Source organism: Macaca mulatta, chromosome 2, assembly GCF_049350105.2.
Source record: "Macaca mulatta isolate MMU2019108-1 chromosome 2, T2T-MMU8v2.0, whole genome shotgun sequence".
Classification (NCBI taxonomy): domain Eukaryota; kingdom Metazoa; phylum Chordata; class Mammalia; order Primates; family Cercopithecidae; genus Macaca; species Macaca mulatta.
In genome coordinates, this window is record NC_133407.1 from 23,285,382 (window position 1) to 23,300,357 (window position 14,976).

The 14,976-nt window shown below is 37.3% G+C and overlaps 1 protein-coding gene across 1 annotated transcript in view; it reads right to left on the minus strand.

Moving 5' to 3' along the window:
• The window catches only part of RARB (retinoic acid receptor beta), a 772,903-nt gene that overhangs the window by 407,352 nt on the left and 350,575 nt on the right, over positions 1-14,976 (minus strand). The gene's annotated exons all lie outside the window — the stretch shown is intronic.

Consider the following 14,976-nt stretch of genomic DNA (forward strand, 5'->3'; position numbering starts at 1 on the left):
GTATTTACTCTAAAGGTAGAGTTGGGATGTGGTTCATGGTACAGTCATCTGTGCTTCTCCGCGTGCCTGGATGACTTCATTTTATGAACCCTCTCAACTATATGACTTTGTGACTCCTATTCTTGGGTTAGACTTTTAGTTTCTTTGAGCAACATTTATTATCTATATCATAAGATGCATTTAATGCATGGCCTCAAATTGGCTTCAACCTGTTTCCCTGTACTTATATTCTCTTTCCCCAAATGTCCTCATTTACAATTGTAAAAAGTTACACATATAATTTTTTCACAAGTGGTCATAAAATCTTTCTTTTTTCAAATAAAACATGGTATGTATAAGTAAGTGAATTCAAGAAATAGCTCATATATCTATTGTGGGTAAAAAACAAGATGATGTATACAGTTTCTCATACAAATGGTAGTTACAATTATTATAGATAGTAATGATAACATTTATAATTTATCTCAAGCCTAATAAAATAGAAAATGACTTAGTCGTGGGTAGAGTACATGGATATCAGATGATACAGCTGTCAAAGAAGCTGACAGAATAACTTTTCTACTCCAAAATACCTCCTTGGAAATTCTACCACTGCAGGGTCAGGACCTTAAATTAAAAGTTCACACTTCAAAATGCAAATATCCCTCTGAAGGGTTAATGTCTTGGAAATAGAATCAGGCATGAATACTTTTGATCTTGATTTAGCTAGGATATTTGGTTTAACCAAATACAATTGAATTAACCCAACAAAAGGTCTTCCTTTTTAAAATTAGTTCCATAAATTGTTATTAAACACACTTATTTATACAACAAACATTTAGTGAGCACCTACTATGTGCCAAGCACCAAGCTCCGAGCAATGAGTATTGAATGATGAACAGGATGTCATGGTGCCTGAGTAAAGATAAATAAAATATCAGGGATAATTCCCTGACCCAAAAATGAAGACTACTACTATGCTTGCCAGAATTTGTCCTAAACCCACATTGATACCCCAAAACATATACACAATATATAGGTTTAAAATGTAAGAATATTGTCTTGATACTTAATATTTCATTCTATTAATTCTGTAACTTGTTTATCTCATTGAATATTTCCATGTCAATATAATCATTTCTCCATCAAAATTTTAAGGACTGCTTGTTATTTTCATTCTCTAATCAGTCACCCCTTATTAGCCAGGAAGGTTGTCTCCAGGTTTTTAATTACCAACATGTCTGTGTTAATATCTGTGTTGGTCCCAAATACAGTAAAACATGTATTTATTATGAATAAATTCATAGTAACAAAATGTAAAGTCATAGGTAAAAATATTTTAAGGCCTTTTTCCTAAGTTCAAAATTATTTCACAGAAAGGAGATATTAATGTTCATTCTCCCCATCAAGGCTGTAACGGAGTGTTCATTTCTCTGTAGCCTGAACACCACCAGAAATCTTTCTTTTAAATCTTTGCCTCCTCACAACAAATAAAATCTTCATTTGCATTTCTTTTTAAAATTGCTCTTGTTCAATTATTTTTAAGACAAAGATTAAAAGTATTTTTATTAGCCATTTGCCTTAAAAAAAAAACTTTCCCTTTCTCCTGTCTCTAACATATAAAGGATATATTCATATTTTATCTTTGTAATGTACATTTAATAACTATAAAAATGTAACATATATGCATATGGCAAAGCATACTGGAAAATGAATACTTAATCCCTTAGAACTTCATCCTTTCTGCTGTGTCTACCCCTGTGCTCTTTATCCTACCCACTTGCCTGTCCCACTGCACCACCAAGAAGTACCTGCTATCTCAAATTTAGTGTAATAACAAATAAATAATATATAGCATTCTTACAAATACCTATTTTTCTAAACAAGGTTTATTTTAGATTTTAACAGGGTTCAGAACATGCTATACCTAAAATACGGCAGCATGGTTTTTGAGAAAAAAACAGAGGTAAGAAGGCCATTGTCTTCTTCTTCTCACTCTTCTCTCCTGCAGGTCATAAGACCCTCATTTGAGAGGTGCCCTCCCAATAAGAGGAGGAAAGGAACATCCCTATCTCTGAAGAAGCAGGGACACAGACAAGAATCTAAGCAAACTGGTTTTGAGAAGCACCCCTCAGGGTATTACCATTAAATCCTACTTCCTTTGTTCAATTGTAAGACTGATATGACCAGCTACTCTTCATCAAGCTTTGCAGGAAAACACGTACACACACATACACACACGTACACACACACACGCACACACATACAGTCTTACCTGTTTCTTTGGGTCTTCATTTCTGAAGGTTCCCATGTACATATAACTTACATTAAACCAATTTGTATGTTTTTCTGATGTTAATCTGTCTTTTGTTATAGGGGTCTCAGTCATGAATCTAGAGATGGGTGAGGAAAAAAATCATTTCTCTTCTACGATTTATAAAAATGTTGGCATCCTAAATGTGCTCTTAAAGAGTTTTTCATTCAACATTATCTTTCTATGATCTAATCATGTTTGTTGTATATAAACTTTCACTGATGAATAATAGTCAGTTTAGTGAATATACCACTTATTTTGCCTTCATCTGCTCATATTCAAGTAGCATCCTTTTTTTATAATCTATGAACAGTGCTACCATAAACATTCTTAAACCTAAATTCAGGCCGGGTGCGGTGGCCCAAGCCTGTAATCCCAGCACTTTGGGAGGCTGAGACGGGCGGATCACGAGTTCAGGAGATCGAGACCATCCTGGCTAACACAGTGAAACCCCGTCTCTACTAAAAATACAAAAAAAAACTAGCCGGGTGAGGTGGCGGGCGCCTGTAGTCCCAGCTACTCGGGAGGCTGGGGCAGGAGAATGGCGTAAACCCGGGAGGCAGAGCTTGCAGTGAGCTGAGATCCGGCCGCTGCACTCCAGCCCCAGCGGCAGAGCAAGACTCTGTCTCAAAAAAAAAAAAAAAAAAAAAAAAAAACAACAAACAAAAAACCTAAATTCATATTAAAGAGATTCTCTAGAATAATACCCTAGAGGTAAAATTGTTTGGTTGAAATTGAATCTGAGTATTCAATTTTATAGAATGTGCTAAGTCATTTTCAAAACAATTATACTACCAGAGGTTTCACCAGTCTTGTATTTCAAAGTATCTGTTGATCCACACTCTTTCCAACACTTGGTATTGTAGCAATAATTCTTAATTTTTGCATCTGTAGTGGATATAAAATGGCATACCATGGTTGTCTTGATTTATATCACCAATATGAGGTGATATGGGATATCTGAATTTCTTTGTAGTGAAATAAAATATTTTGTTTATTTTTGGTTGGGGTTGTGTTTTTGATCTGACTTGCACAAAGTCTATATACATTCTTTATGTTCTTATATATTTTGTCTGTGTTAGTTGTATTTTTAATTGGAATGCTGAAATTCCCAGGGTCAAATTTTGTTCTTCTTCCATTCCATAATACTCCTTTGTTTGCCCAATACTGGACATACAACTCTGTTTTCTGTTCTTAAAGTGAAGACAGAGAAACTGTGGTAAGTGTTAAAGATGATGTTAGCCTTTACAGCAATTTATATATAATTATATTACATGTTAAATGTAGTCACCAAATATTATCATCAATAGTGACATATGAATTCTTTGATTTGTTATTTGGCTTTAGTTCTGGAATGAGATTTCTTACAGAAGAAAAAAATGAATGACAAATTCTAAAATTGCCTACACAAGGTTAGGACAGAAGTCAATGTGGCTATGAAAGTCACTTTATTTAAATGTCTCAGAGATTTCCATCAGGACTCACAGAAATTCCTGTTTTGGCATTCTAATAAAAGCCATTCTGATAAAAAAAAAAAGATCTACTAAATATTCTTAAGGGTAGAGTTCTTTTTAACCATGTGGTTATCATTAAAACACTATTCACTTGTATGAAATGTCAAGGTTAGTTTTTCTCCTTAGGTGCCTCTTTTTGGTTAGCCAATTCCATAACCATTAAGCAATTAATATTAGTGTTGGAAAGTGTTCATTATTATAAACATCACTGAAATTAAATCAAGCATTATTACAGATTGTGTATAAAGGACAAAGTGACATGTAGACCCTGCAGGTCCTAAGAGAAAAGGAAGTTCAGTCTTTAAGTTCTCCGACTCTAAAGGACCCTCATCTATGAAAAATAGCCTTAAATGTTGTGTATTTCTTGGATGTGAACTCTTCATGATAAATACAAAATTATTCATCAGGGCAAGCTTACTTATGTCTTTTCCAATACCCAAACTTAGGATTGCCCCCTTGAGAATTCTTAAATTAAAAAAAAAATATCTTGGCAGGGTATAAGCTCTATGAAGTGAAAACTTCCATATGCCTAATGTAAACTTTAGAAATATGTGGAAAAGCACATGCACATGTAGAAAGACCTTTGCATTTTGGAAGTTAGAATGCATAATTAAGGGAATGATTGTCCTGTGACAACAAGATTTTTACTAGTAAGTGGATGAATTGTGGCTGCAACGCATGGATAATAGCAATGAATGCTATTATTTACTAAGTTTTTTTTTTTTTTTTGGACACAAGGTTTTGCTTTGCTGTCCAGGCTGGAGTGCAAAGATGTTATCATAGCTCAGCGCCGTCTCCAACTCCTGAGCTTATGTGATCCTCCTGACAGTCCCGCAAAGTGCTGGGATCATAGGTGGGAGTCATCATACTTAGCCTACTTTTTAGTCTTATAACACTGTTATAAGTAGTTTACATGTATCAGTCAATGGAAATTGATCATAATGAACATCATAATCTTTGGAAGATAAATTATCCTTATTTTACAGAGAAAACAGCACAGAGAAGTTAAAAATCTGTCGAAGGACACAGACTGGGTCTGTGAGCAGCAACCTCTTTCTCACTCCCATTTTCAACCTCCTATCTTTCTGCATCCCCCACCCACTCCCCTAGATTTTCAACACTAATATCAACTGTGGTTCAACAAGATGAACATTTCCTAATTATTAATTCTGAGTTAACTATAAGCTCCTAGAGGTTAGGGGCAGTCTCCAAGTAGTACTTCTCACAGGACCACATGTGATTTACCATGAAATAACAGCCAGATAACTCTCTGCTGTCACCTGTGCCCACGAACCCACAGATAAACACTAGCCTTACTCTCAAAATGCCCCATTTTTTTTTATTTTGTCTAAACATTTGCAAAGCTTATGGGCATTTGGCAAAGGATCTCAACACTAAATTATCAATGCACATTCTCATTGAAAAGTAGTCATTTCCACCAAAAGGTACAATGGCTTTTTTCGGATTTGGGCACTAACTCGAAAAAAAAAAAACCAAACTCTGTATTTGTAGATTTTCATGCTATTAAGTTTGATTCATCTGATTAACATAAAAAGACAAGGGTAGGGGCCAAGTTAACCAGGGAGGGATTTAGTTAGGTAGTTAGGGCCAGAATCCTTTAGTAAAGTTTAAATGTGGTGAAACCCTAGGTTACCGCAAAGAAGCTTACGTAGGCTTTTGGCCATAAGAAACTAAAAGAATCCTGGATAAGGAGAACTAATGGGGACAGATATAAAGACCAGGACACCAACAGTGTGTAGAACTAATTACATAACAAAATTAGCTCTAAGTATAAGGGAGAAGATAATAAGTGTTATTGCAGGAGAGATGCTAGGGCTGGACAGAGGAGTCATTAAAATTTGACTATTGAAAGACTGTCCAAGAATTTTGGACACTAGAAGCTGAGGCAAAGTCAATACGGAAGTTTGTATGATAAATTTATAGTATACAAATCCTAAAGAAAGACTACCAGAGAAGCCAATAAAGTGATGTTCAAGATAATACAGAACTGATAATTATAATAAGATCACTGCCACCAATAATCCCTCGGTGACTGAAACTTAAATATGAACTTGTAATATGAATGGTTTTTCTGAAGAATCTCACAGACTCCAATTTGACAGTGATGAGTAATCCTGCAGGGTTTTGAGGCAAAGGTTTTAAAATGAAGAAAAAAAATGAATATTAAAGAGAACATGTTGAGGTCAAGAAAGGAGATGGGAGTTTGCCATCCAGTAAGACAAAATGAAAACCAGAGGAAGAGAAAGAAATTCATTCTGAAAAATTGTGAACATTGTGAATTATAATCATGGACTTGTAGCTGCCAGGGCCAAGACAGTTGGCTATGTAGCAATAAAAAAAAAACATATTTTCTTCAAATATTATTCATTAGTCCAAGCCAAAGAAGCTACATAGCCGGGCGCGGTGGCTCAAGCCTGTAATCCCAGCACTTTGGGAGGCTGAGACGGGCGGATCACAAGGTCAGGAGATCGAGACCATCCTTGCTAACAACGTGAAACCCCGTCTCTACTAAAAAATACAAAAAACTAGCCAGGCGAGGTGGCGGGCGTCTGTAGTCCCAGCTACTCGGGAGGCTGAGGCAGGAGAATGGTGTAAACCCGGGAGGTGGAGCTTGCAGTGAGCTGAGATCTGGCCACTGCACTCCAGCCTGGGCGACAGAGCGTGACTCCTTCAAAAAAAAAAAAAAAAAAACAAACAAACAAAAAAAAAAACAAGAAGCTACATAAAGTAGGAAAAGAAAGTCATTATAAGGATAAAATTATGAGAAAATAAACAAATTAATGGATATTTTTAGATGGAGAAAGTATCAAAAACATAGTTTTTTCTTTTTAGTAGTAAGAAGTTATGGTCCCTGTATCAGTTTTCTAGAGCTGCTGTCACAAAATGCCACAAACAGTTCTGTAGGCCAGAAGTCCAAAACCAAGGTGCTGGCAGGGTTGGCTCCTTCTAAGAGCTGTGGGGGAAATGTGCTCCATGCTCTCTCCTAGCTCCTGGTGGCTTGCCAGCAGTCTTTGGCTTTTGGCAGCTAGCTCCAATCTTCACATGTGTCTCTATCTCTTTGTCTAAATTTCCCCTTTTTATAAAGACATAGTCATACCGGATTAGGGCCCACCCTAATGACCTCATCTTAACTCAAACCTATTTCCAAATAAGGCTATATTCACAGGTACTGGGGGTTAAGCCCTCAACATCTCTTTGGAGGACACAATTTAACCCATAATAATTTTAGAATTGTTCCTGCTAAATACTAATATAATGTTTCATTGGAGATAGAACCTGACACCACACACAAGTGAAAACCCATCATTCTCATGGATTTACCCAGAAAATTCTCAAAGAGCTTCTGAGGTGTCTAACACAATACCTGACACAACACATATGTGTTAAATATGTATCAGAAGAGTGAATTCATTGTAACAATACCTTTGAGTCCCTTTTGTACCCTTTGGGGACATTGGCTACATTGGCTACACATCAAGAAATGAAGGCAAGAGCTAGATGGTCCTTCCTAACCCCATATGCCATCCAAGACAGGAAACTTTCCTGCTTTCCCTGGGCCTTCTGCATATGGCTCTTCCCAGCACCATGCCCACTGCCACTACCCCATGGCATAATCGCTGGTTCTGATGTTGCAAGCCCTCTACTGTCCATCTCACTTATAAACTCCCTTCCTCTCCTCTTAATAGCCAGAGCATTTATTTTCTAGTCAGTTTATTTCACAGTGTTAGTTATTTTTTCACTAATTCATTCATGTATTCATTCATTCACTCATTCATTCCAAAGATTCTCAACCCTTTGGACCTAATGCTTCCTTTAGCAACATATATCATGTGCTGTATGATTCCAAAATGAAAGTCATGGGTAATATAGGCCACCTACACATGTAATTCCAAATAAGTTAATACATTTCTCTGACTGCAATACCAAGGATAGATGGAAAAATGTAATTTGTAACAAAGTAATGGTTATTTCAATGTGTAATTGTTCAGGCATAAAGAAGTGATAACATGCTTGCCCCTCTATGCATAATTACAGTGAATGTTTTAGCTACGAATGCAGATTGATACAAGTTTGTGGTATTGGCGACTTGAATACCAAGAACAGCACTGCCATCAGTGACATGAGTTTATAAAATGATGAATGACTCTTAGAAAAGTTCCCAACAGAACAAAGATCAACCTACTATTGACTTGCATGGCAGTTAAAGTCCTAACTAATTTAGGGTATAATAAAAGCATAAAACAATGTTTTGTATTTATATGTAAAATGAAGTTATGATTTAGGATCAGTTCATCATAATTTATTTGGTCGGGGGGCGGTTCTTAACAGGAATGCCTGGTGGGACATCGAAAAGTCATGAGAACACGAGGCACTTCTTTATTATTTGCAACTATTGCATACATTGAAGGACACTCAGCCTGCTAGCCTCTGCCCACTAAATCTCTACAGTGCTCCCAATGAGCATGGCACCCAAAAGCGTATCTACAAATTTCTAAAATTCCCTCACCAGCAAGAACCATTGATTCAATCATCCCACAAAGATGAAATGGGTTTCCACTATGTCCGATGTATTAGATTAACAGAGAAGCAGAGGAGGAAAAGTTATGAAAACAACTAAAGACAGCAGAATAAGACATGCATAGTAAATCAAAGTACTTACGATGCACAGTGGGTACCTGGGTGGGATGGAATGTTACAAGCTTTATAAAATCTAGGTCCTGAAGGGCAAAGAGAGATCAGGGTTTTAGATCTAAATGGTTTTCAGTGATTATGACTTCTCAGTAGGAATGTAATATCCTTAAAGACAGACGCAGTGCTTTAAAAATCTGTGTGTCCCCTCAATATCCACAGCAAACATAGACTTATGAAAAGAGGACTGACTTTGGTCAGAACAAGAAGAGTTCAAGCCCAGCCCCACCACTGAGCAAACTTAGAAAAGTTGATTACCTGGATCTTACCTTCTCTATTTCCCTTTTCCAGTTGGCAGACAGAGGTAATATATGTAGCAAAATAAATGTTATTTTTGATAGTTAATTTTCATAGCAAGGTTAAAAAAAAAAGCAAGGGAATTGATGGTACCACCCCCGCATTAGTTGGTCTGGGAGCCCTAAGTTTTTGGAGGTGCTCAAATAACAGGACTAATTAGATTCGTTCTTTCACTCTCTCCCTCTCTTTTTCTACCTTCCTCTTTCCTTCTCCCTCTCCTTCTTCTTCTAGATAAAATTACAAAGATTCATTCAAACGTCAGAGGGAACTAAAGGAGAAAACACAGAAACAAAGACAGAATAAGGTGCTGCATCATGTCAGTGACAAGGCATAAATCACCAGAGCTTTTGTGGGACTGCCTGGGATACATCCTGAAGATGGCCCAGGCCACTCCACCTGACCTCATGTCCACCTACCTGCATGGAGGCTAATCTCTCATCACTCAAGGTCATCTGAATATAGCCTATCTGAAATCAATAGGAGTTGCAGATGGATGCGTTCATTGAGGCAGAACTTTAGAACATGAGATATGGAAAGTCTCATTTTCTATAACGAACTCAGCCAACTCAAAGCCATTGTCATGATTCTAACTTTTCCAAAGTTCAATTTTTATAAGGTCAAAATGCTCTTTTTAAATGTCTACATTTTAACTATCTAATAAATACAACTGGGATGTCTTTATCTAAAGGAATTCTAATACAAATTCTTAAACCATTACTCCATCTTTTCTCCATTCTCAGTCCTTCCTTGTGTATATTCTTTCATCATGTCCTCCAGAGGTAAAAAATGATTGGCAGGAGTAACTTGAAGGTAAATTCATTCCTGTCTTTATGATGGCCTCTATGGACTGAAAGCCTACCTCTACTTAGGGACACACTTCCACAATTGGGACACTCCTTTGGGCATTGTAGTTAATTTGATGAAAGTGAATGATATGCTTTTTAATTCATGTTCATATATTCTTGATCCCTTTGGGGGTAAAGATCAAAAAACAGAATGAGCTCAGCCCCTCATTAGAACTCTTCTGAGGATTATTAGATTGATGCAAAAGTAATCATGGTTCTTGCCATTACTTTTAATGGCAACGTGATTACTTAATACATGTTATACTCAACCAGAGTCTGGGGAAATTGTAGAAACACCAAAAAGACACAAAGATTGTTGTATTTTCGGGGAAGAGAGGCACTGAAGTAATCAATACCTGTTCACCTTTAAGGAATGGTCTCTTAAAATAATACACATGTGACTCTGGGCCTAAGAAAGTCCACCAAAATAGTTCCATTATGTCAACAGTATAAACTCTATTTCTCAAACATTCAAAGCCTTTGATCCCCCTAAGCCAATGATCAAAGGCAGGTGAAATGGGCAAAACTATTATAACTCAAATTCCCAAGAAGTGTCTTACTTTCACTTATTTTTATTTGGTTTAACAATGTAAGGATACACAGATATAAACAATACTATTATGTTTGACTTTCACAAAATACCAGCAATATATTAAGTCCCTGATATCTTAAAATCAAATGTGATTCCTGTCCAGTAGAGTCATTGTGTCAGTTTAAGGACAAATATAACTCAACAGGAAGAAGACAAGACTATGGAGTAAAAGGTGACGGTAGAAATTAATGAGTTGGATTTACTTGCCATCAATCTGCATATATCTAAAACAGGATCCCCACCTCTGAGCCAATTGTCCCGAACATGTAAGAAGGAAATTCAATCTGTGAGCACACCCTGCTTTAGACAAGCTAGGTAACAAGGCTCTTCTTAGTTTAAGACAAAAAATAGAAACAAGACTCATTTTATGTTCTGTCATTGGTAATTCTGAGATTGCACAGCCTGTCTCTCCAGAAGGTTGGGATTTTTTAAGCAAATATCCTATTTTGTGATTTTGACAGGAGAGCACTTTCTGATCATTAAAGAAGCGAGGGAAAAGAATTCGCATTTTAAGATGCTGGAGTTAAACTAAGATCATTCTGAGAGAGGTTCTGAAGCCAAAACACTTAACAATATTTTCCAGCTTGCAACAACCTATAAAAAGCACATGTGCAGCAATAAAACAGAACAAGCAGCCATGAAAGGAACATAAAGAGAGACAGACAGACAGTCGTCCAACTCTCACAGAGAGCCCTACCACATAATATTTTGAGTGTTCGCTGGCATAGCATATCAGGCTCTTCTCCCATTGGAAGTCATGCTTATCAAAGGCACTGCGGTGGCACCCTTTCAAATCTCCACTGTGATGAAAACCAATAGTGGCTTCCACAGTTGTTGATTAAATTAAAGAGGATGCAAGGTCCTTTAAATATCCATCATCTCCAAGGACTTTCTGGAACATCGTGGAAAAAAGATGTCCACAGTGGGGCCGTGAATTTTCCAAGGGATTATACTGGCCTCATGGCCCAAAACACTGGGAAAGGCATGCACTCTGGGGTCTCGAGGTCTGGATGTGGAATTTGACTCCAGCATTAACTGGTTATGTAAGCTCTTTACTCTCTCTAAGCCTCCTGGTCTTTATCTGTAAAATGGAACTTCTGTAATGTCCTGGCAGTGACGTCGAGGCTATTAAAAAGACTAAGAATGGCATACACTAAATGCTCTGTGGGTAATCCAGGATGTGCTCAATGCATGGTAGTTTTTCTTATTACATATTTTAACTCCCCCTTTTTTCATATGTTCCCTGTGTTCTAAGCTTAGGGAGACTCTATGCTGTAAAAATTAAGTCAGAATGCAAAGACAAGGGCATGTATACACAGAAGATGCTTTCAAGCTCTCTTCTGCAAATATCTTTTCTCCTTTAAGGTAGAAAGCTCTTGAGAACAGACCTTCTGAAAAGTGGCCACATCTTCCCCTCTGAATTGCCAGAGGTCACAAATCATCATACCAATAGCCAAGTATTCCACACTGCAAAAAGAACAGGGCCCACCCCTGCAAATGGCATGTGGACCAGGAGACACCTGAGTTATGTGAAATCATTGCCTATTAGAGTTGAAAAGATTTTGGGGATGACCTGATTTCACCCCTTTATAGTACAAGTTTCCTTCCTAATGTAGACTCCACCTTCATTCTTAAAATATTTAGATATATAGTAAAACGCTGTCCTATAAATAACATAGCTGATAGAACAGAAATTCAGAGAGGTTAAATGACTGCAAAGTAGATATAACATCAAGGACATGTTTACGTGTGGGAATGGAGTCATTGTGCTGTAGGCTTAGAGAAGTTCAATATGCAGAGCTCAGGTTCAGGTCTAGGAGATAAGGCTGACCAGAGTCAGAAGTGAATGAAGGAAGGGTGAGGAGCAGGTATAACTTCAGTAGCTGCTATGGAAATTGTTCTTACTTGCTTTTGAGGTAGAGAATTCTTGAGCCTTTACAATTACTTAGTGCTGATAGACCCTCACTCCAGGGGCAGGAGAATTTATTCTTTCTAGTGAGCTGCAGAATCAAGACACGTACAGATAACAAAAGAGATATCAGTAGGTCCTACAGTTCAATGACATGAATCTCTTTACAGTCATTCTCCATTATGTTTGTTCCCTTTTGATTCCACATTGGTCAGCTTTTCCACCCAAGTATGTGTGTTGCTAGTTATTGAGTCTACAGAATTTGGCTACCTTCCTACTAATCTCAGTACATGTACAAAACCTTAAATTTATTTTTAGCCAAGTCTGTGAGTAATTTTCAAGACTTTATCCTTTTCTAGGAACTTTTGAAAACATGGGCTTTAACAAAGACAATTCCTCCTTTGAGGGCCAACTAACAGAGTCATATTCACAGTGGCTTCTTCTAATCATTTCCATCCGAGCAGCTTTCATGTGTTTCGACTGTGGCAAGAAATAATAAAACAAGGTATTAGGGTATGAAGTAAGTCATCTTTGATGTTTCCAGCCTGAACTTTCTGTACCTAGTCCTTTTTCTGCCCCTTCTCCAAACACATTTCAAGGTGCAGTTACTTAGCACTCTGCTTACAAGGCCCTCAAGAAAAAAGTCATCAATTATTTATCCCTTTTTTTTTGAACTTCAAACCCTCTCTTTCCAAAGGTTGAATCTATATATCACCAGTTTTGATCTAGAAAATGACAACTGCATTATAGTTCAATCTAATAGTAATGGCATCTTGTACTTTATTAGTAACTGTGAAATAAAAATAATTACCTTGTATTTTGAGTGGAAAAGAGGCTTAGATATGATATATCTCAACCACTCTTCCATTTAATATGCTCCACATTTTCCTTAAAATCAGTAGTAGCCAAGACCAGGTGCGGTGGCTCACAGCACTTTGGGAGGCTGAGGTGGGCAGATCACGAGGTCAAGAGATTGAGACTATTCTGGCCAACATGGTGAATCCACGTATCTACTAAAAATACAAAAGTTAGCTGGGTGTGGTGGTGCGTGCCCGTAGTCCCAGCTACTCAGGAGGCTGAGGCAGGAGAATCACTTGAACCCAGAAGGTGGAGGTTGTAGTGAGCCAAGATCATACCACTGCACTCTGGTCTGGTGACAGAGAGAGGTATCATCTCAAAAAAATAAATCAGTGAAAGATAAATGAAAATAAAAATAAAAATAAATCAGTAGCCAAAGAAGCCTAAAGCCCAGAGTTGCTTTTGGGAACCTAGAGGTTTCAGACTGCCTTAGAGTCTCAATCTGCTCAATTTGATCATTCAGCATGGGAATCCTACTCATATCTCAATTTCTTGGCTCCATCTACAAAATATGCTTCTGATCTCAGGAAAGAAACCTGTTAAAATGTGCTATCAGGCCAGTTGAGCAATGGAATTAGAGGCTCATAGGTGAAATTTTAATGACTTTATCAATCATTTAGACCTCCTCATTTGCTAGCTAAAAGTAACCTCATTACATCATTTGCATATTGGGTGAACATGATTTGAAACAGCACTTGTGTCAGCAAGATATTTTGAGTGCTGGTACTATGTCCATTTCTCTGGATAGTCAATAAGCTGCTTTGGCCGCTTCAACTTTCAGTTTGAACTTCAGAAGCATGGGAGAAGGGTTTTAGGCTATTCCAGAGACATTAGGGTCATAGGATCAAGCCAGAAATTCAAAACACAGAAGGAAAGAGCCATCAGCAAATCAAGTCACTGTTTATCAGGAATGATAGAGCACTATGATTGCAATCAACATCCCAAAAGTGAAAATCTGTCATCTGTTTGCCTATCTGTCAGTCTGTCTGTCCATCCAAACATCCATCCCCTTGTTCTACGTAGGTAGAACAAGCTCCCTGCTTTCAGTGAGCTAAGGGTGTAGTAGAAGGAATGAGTGAGGCACAAAGAGCACATTATAGAAAGATTAAGGTGGTATCCCAATGATACCACGCTAATGTTTGGGGGAAGTCCTTAAAGTGAAGCAAAATGCAAAACAATCACCAGGAAGAGTTACAAAGAGCTCCTGTTGCTCTATGAGCCAGAAAGAACTTGGAGAACATGCTGTGGATGCCTGTTGTTAAATCAATATGCCTTTTCACCTCCAGATGCTAAACCAAGTAAGTTGTTATTAACAGGTGGAAAAGCTCGCTGGCTACCACAGTTTGTCTTTAAACAGGCAGAACTTTCTAAAAATTGCACAATATAGATGTTTCAATATGGAAGTCATATCAGTCTTGGAGAATTCTAACTTTGACTATTTTTATTTTATAGTACCTTATACAGAAAATTTAAGGGAAGATCTGGGATAAGAAATAGCTAGTACAGAAACAAAAGGTGTCAAGAACACTAAAAAAGCTTAATGTGATAGGAATTGGTAGCAAAGGTCTATGGGAAGTTGAGAACAATTAGAGATATCATTTGTACACAGGAAATAAGTGTAAGATTCAAAGGAGATCTCACAACCAAAATAGATTTTAACTCTAGTATTATCATTAATGATTTTTATGGTATCATCTCCTAATTCGCTGCTTCCATTATTTATCACATGGCCAATTTCTTTAGGTATTGACCACAGATGTTTACCCCATATGCTCATTACGTTTTGTGTTTGCATTTTATGAAATAGAGCAAAATACCAAAGCAGCCTTGAACGGGCTGAATTCTAAAATTTGCCACTTATCTAGTTTCAAATCATATCTCTTTCCACAGAACTAAAAGTAGAATTCAAGACCAAAAGAAACCGGCAGCCAACGAAATGAGAAATTGCCCGGGATACC